Raw genomic sequence first — 7207 nt, forward strand, 5'->3', positions numbered from 1 at the left:
TTGAAATAATATACAGTTAATATACTTAAATAAATCCTCTGTGTAACAGTTTTAACAGTAATTATAATGACAGAACCTGTGGAAAGGAATCAGTGTCATAATTTGGCAAAGTGCGTTCGCCAGTGAAATCCGTAGTATTGTGGGAAAAGGTGTTGTGGAGTAAAAGTAAAAATAAAAGACCAAGCAAAGCAGTAGGATGCAGGAGCTGGCAGAGAAGAGCATGAGCCATGATGGAAGCTGGGACTTTTACATCCTGTAGAGCACTGGGACCAGGCGCTCCACATCTGGTTGGATACTGCAATCAGCTCTTCTGGCACCTCAAAAGACAACATGGGTAGACAGTTACTGACAAAGCACACACACAAGCAGGTTAAGCAAGCAGGGGCCGTCATACGTCCTACATGAGAGAAAGATCACAGGTTAAAAAGTTGTAGCCAGAGAGCCTAGACACAAACTGAGAAATGTCTGCCACACACCTAATTTTACACCCTAACTAATCTAGCTTTACCTCGCTCCCAACATAGCCCAGTTACCGGACTTCTAGCATACACTCCAATTAAGTTGGGAGTAACGGTCTGTTAACACAATTAACTGCACAGCAAGCGAATATATTTTGTCTGATATTGCCATGAAAAAATCTCCAAAGGGCACAAACACAGTCAAGACATCAAGTTCAGTGACTCGAATTAGCTGGGGTGACAGCTACCTGCACCTGTTGCTCAAAGTGGACACGCCTCTAATTATGCAGAACTTTAATCCTCGGTGAGTCTCTCTTCTTGTTTTCATTCCCAGACTAAGGGACAATCTGAACAAGTTAATCAGGATCTAGAAGTTACCCTCCGCTGGATCTCTGTCAACAACCCATATTCCTGGAGCACACGGTGTAACGGGGCAGACCTGTATCAGCCAATTTTGAGTGCAGTGGTAGTGTGAGGGGTGAGCACTTAGAGTGAGTGTGCATTTGGTGGGTGTGGTTTTGCACTTGGGTTAATTGCATGGGTATGGACTAATGGCAGACAGGTGTGCTTGGGCATGACATCCATCTGCAAACTATTTAACCAGCCACACACTAGGCTCAAGAGTCTTCTGTTTGTCTCCTGTGTGCAGGTACAGAGTGATTTTGACTGTCTTCTTCCCTGGGGGTAACTCTTGTTATGTGGGCTGGTGTCTGTATGGGATGGTTTATAAATTGATGTTGTTCACAGTCTTCTGTTTGTCTTCTGTGTGCAGTGTGCGGGTGTGCTGAGGCTGCTGTTTCTTTGCAAGAGTGTGGTACACGGCTGGGTCGTGGTCTGGGGAGCTGCCGGTGTAGAGCCACCGCTTCTTAGTAGAGTTACCAGAGGCCCAAGCAGTGAGGCTACAACCGACCAGCCTGTGACCAACAGCAGACCCGTTCCTGTTGTGTTTGGCTTCGCCCACACAGGAAGACAAAGTTGAGCACACCCAGCCACGACGAACTGCAGTTCCGTTTAACTAACAGTTTCCCCCATTTGAACTCTCTTTTGAACTATCTTAGCCTCCAGTCTTGTTTTAACCCTTTGCATGTCAATTTTATACAAATAAATTTGGAGGTTATATTTTGTACAGCGAGTTCTATTGTTGCCCGCTTATTTTATACACTGGTTGGTCAATTGGGAATTAGTTTGGGGGTGTTACACACTGCAGCTACTGGTATGTGACCTTTTCAGAGGTCTTTGGGATATCAACCCTCTTTTTGTCCTCCTTTCTGTCCAGGAAGAGGATACTGCGGTTCCTTAAGTCCAAGCTCATCTTGATTCTTCAGAGAAGACCCATTCTGCCCTGCTTTGCTCCACAGACTACAACAGTTGAATCTTGGCATTGGACCCCTACACCTGTCCATCAACCAGGTTTGGTTTTCTTCTCATGACATTACCTTAAAGACTGACTCTACGATCAATCCCTCAGCTGTCAGACTAAAACTTCCACGGTCCATGAAAATACACCCCACATTTCATGTCTCCCAGTTAAAACCTGTGTACACTAGCTCTTTGTATTTCCCCTGTCATGTCTCTAGGTGTTTTGTGTGGGCGTGGCGCTACGCTCACTGTCTCTCGCCACCTGATCACCTGCACACTGGCCTGATTACTTACCCATCGGCAATCCATCAGCCCAGCAGTATATCAACCCTGGTTATTCATCCATTCTTCACTAGATTGTTGTTTCAGCGCCTTCTCAGCTCTATGCCTTGTCTTCTGTGCCTCAGGATCATTGCCTGAGCTCTTGCCAGGCTGCTAGCCTCACAGCCTGCCACACTCAGCCTAGCACCTCAAGCTCTTGCCTCGCCTGCTTACCACTCATCCCACACTCCCAGCTCAGCTCACCCACCTTCATTCTCCCCTTAACTTTCACCATCGCCAGCCGGAGTCCTCCCCCATTCTCTCAATCTGTTACAATAATATCCTGTTTCTTCACCTTGCATCCGAGTCTGTGTTCGGGTTACCTCATTTATTGTAACACAGTTAGTATTGTTGGTACAATAATGACTTAATGCTCTTGGCTAACAGGTTTTGCTGTGGCTGCTGTAGTGTAAACTTCCTCAAATCCAGTTAAGAGCAGGGATGCTAACTTTAGCCTTAACTCTGTTAGCATCCAGATCTGACTTTTATACAGTGGCGACATACTACAGTTGATGAGCTATTCATTAACGAGGTAATGCAATATAGCATACGGTGACCAGGTTTCTGAAATGAAAATCAGGGACATTTTTGGATTGGTGGTCAGTATGTCATAAAAAATAAAATTATATATAACATTACAGTTTTATAACCTGTCAAATATAATCAAGTCATTTCAGAGCAGAATTAACAACTCAGTTAATAAGTAGAGGATGCAATCACTGTCTGGTAGGCAGAATATGTCACAGGTCTGAGTGCAGACTGAGGCGAGGACCCAAATGCAGACAATGGCAAGGCGAGGAGGTTGCAGTTCAAAAACGTTTATTAATTCAAAAAACTAACTTAAACAGGCTTACAAGGAGCTCGAGGCAAAGTCCAAACAAAGGTAATCCAGAACACAAGGCTATCCAAAAACACAGGGAATAATCCAGAACAAGGAAAACGAAGGAACAGGCAGGTCACTCAACATTAGACGCAAGGACGTGACAAAAACTGGAGAGACAAGCAGGCATAAATATACAGAGACTAACAAGCAGGGCGGGAGCAACACAGGTGAGCGGGATCAGGGCTAACGAGGCGGAAACAGAACACTAGACAAGCAGACATGGGGCAGAGTGAATAACCAAGAAGACAGAAACACACACACAAGTTACAAAGAACCAGAACCTAAACAAGAACACAGAACTAGAACACAGAGTACAGAGGAGACCAAACCACAATAATGCAAACAAGGACCAGGAATGAACACCAAAACATGAACTAAGGATATGGACTGTAAGGGGACGGGTACTGTCATGATCCTGTCTGTGTGTCTTGTTTGGGAGTCTGGGTTTACCCAGTACCCGTCCCCTGACGTCCCAAAACCAAAACCCCCCAACAAAACCAAAAAAAGTCCAAGACCCAACCAGGGTGGGAGGAGAGGAGGGCCAAAAACCAAAACAAGAATCTCAGGGGCCCAAATTCAGGTGAGGCAAACGGTTCAGGAGGCTTGGGACCTCAGGAGGCAGAGCTGGGCTGAGGACCACAGACTGAGCTGCTGGGCTAAGGTTGGTCGGACCACCGACGAGGGACCAGGAGTCGATCGGACCACCGGCGGAGCTGTTGCCGGTCAGTCCACCGACGGAGCACGAGGAACAGGAATCGGCTGGGCCACCAACGAGGTGGTGTTGGTCGGACCATCGACGAGGGACCAGGAGTCGATCGGACCACCGGCGGAGCTGTTGCCGGTAGGTCCACTGACGGAGCACGAGGAACAGGAATCGGCTGGGCCACCAACGAGGTGGTGTTGGTCGGACCATTGACGAGGGACCAGGAGTCGATCGGACCACCGGCGGAGCTGTTGCCGGTGGGTCCACTGACGGAGCACGAGGAACAGGAATCGGCTGGGCCACCAACGAGGTGGTGTTGGTCGGACCATCGACGAGGGACCAGGAGTCGATCGGACCACCGGCGGAGCTGTTGCCGGTGGGTCCACCGACGGAGCATGAGGAACAGGAATCGGCTGGGCCACCGACTGGACACGAGGAGCTGTTGGTCGGACCACCGAGTGGACACGAGTTACAGGAATTTGGCCTAAGACTTTTTGTTTTGTTCTAGCCCTCCTCCTGTCCTCCCTCCACCCACCCTGGGCCGGCTTGACCTGTTTGTTTTTTGGGACGTCAGGGGCCGTCCTTTTGAGGGGGGGGCTACTGTCACACTCTGCCTGTCAGCCATACCTTGTTTAGCACTTTTGAGTTTAGTTTATTATCTGTCCTATAGTATGTTGAGTTTTGGGTTCTGTCCTGTCTAGTGCCCGGTGTCCAGTATCTGTTATGTTGTATCTGTTATGTGTGTTTGTATTGGTTGGTCTGGTACTATCTGTGTGTCTGGTTTTGTGGTTATGATCTGTTTAGTTATGATTTCGTTCATTCGTCTGTGTAACCCTTATCCTGCGTTTGGGTCCTCCAACCTTGCCAACCTGCCTCTCCACACCACTTACCGTAACAGAATACTGCCTTTTATGTGTTGTTTTGGCCATTTAAAGGTATTTTAAGAGGTAAAAAGTACTAACTGAGTTATAATCTGTCAAATATAACTCGTCTGAATGAAATAAAGTGATTTAGAGGCAGAATCTACCGTTCAGTCAATAAGTAGAAGCTGCCATCACTCTCTGGAAGTGAAATACTGCATTACTGGTAAAAAGGACTGGATTTGCTGGTACACAGCAAGTTAAATTATGTAGAGTCGTAAGGATAATTGCAAAAAAGTGCATGTCTTTATTTTATATATAACTCAGCAGTAAGTCATGTTAATTATAGTCTGTTTTCCAAATATAAACAAGGATATTAGAAATACGCCTACCAAACACATAATCCATCGGCAACAACAGGCTTCTATTATTGCCTATAATCACGTATAATGTCATGCCTGGTTACGCTATAAACTGCAAACACTTATTAGGCCACAATTGTGGTTATTCCGTTAAAAGGAAATGTTAAAGTATCTCAAAGACATACCTTTGTTATCACCACAGACATGAAGTGATGTTTATTTGCACGTTATGTCTGGTTGACCCAGATGCAGCTGTAGTCATAAAGAGACTGGGTGATACAGCTTCAACATGCTGCACGGCAATCAAATTTTGGCGGACGATCACTTTTCGGCACGACACCTGTGTGCTCCACTGTCCAGTCTTTCTGGCCACGTAAAATCTGATTTCAGGTCTGTTAACACCTTATACAGTCTGGTTAACACACATTTCTGGGGAAAGGCCACCAAAACCGGGGTTTAGTGAATGGTCAGTTAATGTTAAGAAAAGAAAGATGACCTTTACTTTACAAATTCTGTAAAACTTTTTGAATAATAGCCCGGGCTTTTATTTGCTAAAATCACTGAATTGATCCTGCCTATATTTGGGACACGCCTTTAATTCCTTTTGCACATAACTGAAACTACTATGAAACAGTTTTATTTATTTCAAACAGAATAATACTTGTATAAAAATGATCAAATAACATCAAATACACGTCATTCATTTGATCTAGCTCCGACAGACGGCTTATGTGCTTTTATTTGGAAGTAACAACACGAAAACAACAGGGTGCAGGATGAGAACAGAGAAAAGTGTGGCAGAAGTTAGCAGAGAGCGATAGACTTCACATGACAGGATTTACAACTTGGATTAATTTTTATGAAACGCTGTTTTGAATCTTTTGATTTGGACCCTTACAGACTAAAGGAATATAAATAATCAAGGAATGGATACATTCGGACTTAATGAGCGCTTCAAAGGTAATGGCAGTCAGCACTTTTTTCCCTTTCCTCTCATGTACCAGGCAGGTTACACCGGTAGATCTATAAGAATTAGACTGTGGGGCTTGTTGTTTCTGTTAAATGAACTGAACTGTGGAGAATCTAACCGATCTAACGATGTGTAGCATGTACATAAGGGCATATTGATTATACGTTTAAACATTAATATTTGTATCAATGATCTAAGCAGGTAAAGCAGGCGACCCCGCTGGGTTTAAGAGGTCTTATACATCCAAAAAACTTCTATAAAAACTAGACCAGCCGTTAAATTGAGGCAGGCGTTTATTTGTCAAAATGTGTTCCCACAACAGGCCAGTAAAGGAGATAGGCGGCTATTTGGGACTCGGCTATTAATTGAAGTTTTACGGTAGTAGGTACATTAGTTGTGATCCAGACCACTACAGTTACAGAACTACATCCACAGTATCAGTTGTTACTATATTATAATAAAGGCAATCTTAGCAAGACTTTGAACAGGACTCAGTAGCTCTATAATCATTTTTCCCCAGATTACATATGAAGACTTCTTCCACTCCCGATGAAGTCCTCCTGTGCTCATTATTCTCTCTTTGCTGAGGTGAACACACAGACACATACAGGCCTCGTATTGATTTGGAGAGCTATTTCCAGGATGTCTTTTTCCATTCATGCACTAGTAATGTGCAAAAGGCCAGTCGCTCCCCCAAGTGAAGCCATTAATGCATGCAACCTGTCTACCCAACCATAATAATAGAGCCACTTGAGATCAGCACTACAGCATTTTTTCCCCTCTTCTTCTCCTTCCAGAGACCACAATCGCAAAAAATTATTTCGTGCTTTTCACAGAAAAGCTAAATGGATCTCTAATTATAATGACCTTCTCTGAAAAGGTTGGGCCGTAATTGGAAAACAGCCCTAGAGTACAGACCATCTTCTGCAGAAGTGGCTGGGATGGAGGAGAGAGAGGGAGGGAGAGGAGAACGGAGGAGAGAGGCAGAGAGATGAGGGATTTTTGGCACCAAAATGGTGAAATGATGAAAAATATAAGAACCTTTTCTTTTCTTCTGTGTCTGTTTCTCCAGTCCATCTTTCAGGGTAAAAACAATTTGTTTACTCAAATACAGAGATACGCCAATAATTTGAGGTAATTTTGCACTGTGCCTCTTTACCTCTCGAATTTACCTCGAATTGCTGATGACATTTAAAGGCTGGAAAATTATGATGATAAACAACAGATTTGATGAAAAACATTTTACTGAGATTTGGCTTGTGTGCTGCTATACTTTTCAAACACGCGAAAC

General features: G+C 44.5%; 1 long non-coding RNA gene across 1 annotated transcript; it reads left to right on the forward strand.

The window, feature by feature from the left end:
• The first annotated feature begins 1241 nt into the window (after nucleotides 1–1241).
• LOC123968597 lies at nucleotides 1242–3794 on the forward strand. The gene is made up of 3 exons (XR_006824490.1): nucleotides 1242–1462; nucleotides 1735–1868; nucleotides 2036–3794. It is a non-coding gene; the product is annotated as an uncharacterized LOC123968597 (long non-coding RNA).
• Nucleotides 3795–7207: the final 3413 nt, after the last annotated feature.

Source organism: Micropterus dolomieu, linkage group LG03 (genome assembly GCF_021292245.1).
Source record: "Micropterus dolomieu isolate WLL.071019.BEF.003 ecotype Adirondacks linkage group LG03, ASM2129224v1, whole genome shotgun sequence".
Lineage (NCBI taxonomy): Eukaryota > Metazoa > Chordata > Actinopteri > Centrarchiformes > Centrarchidae > Micropterus > Micropterus dolomieu.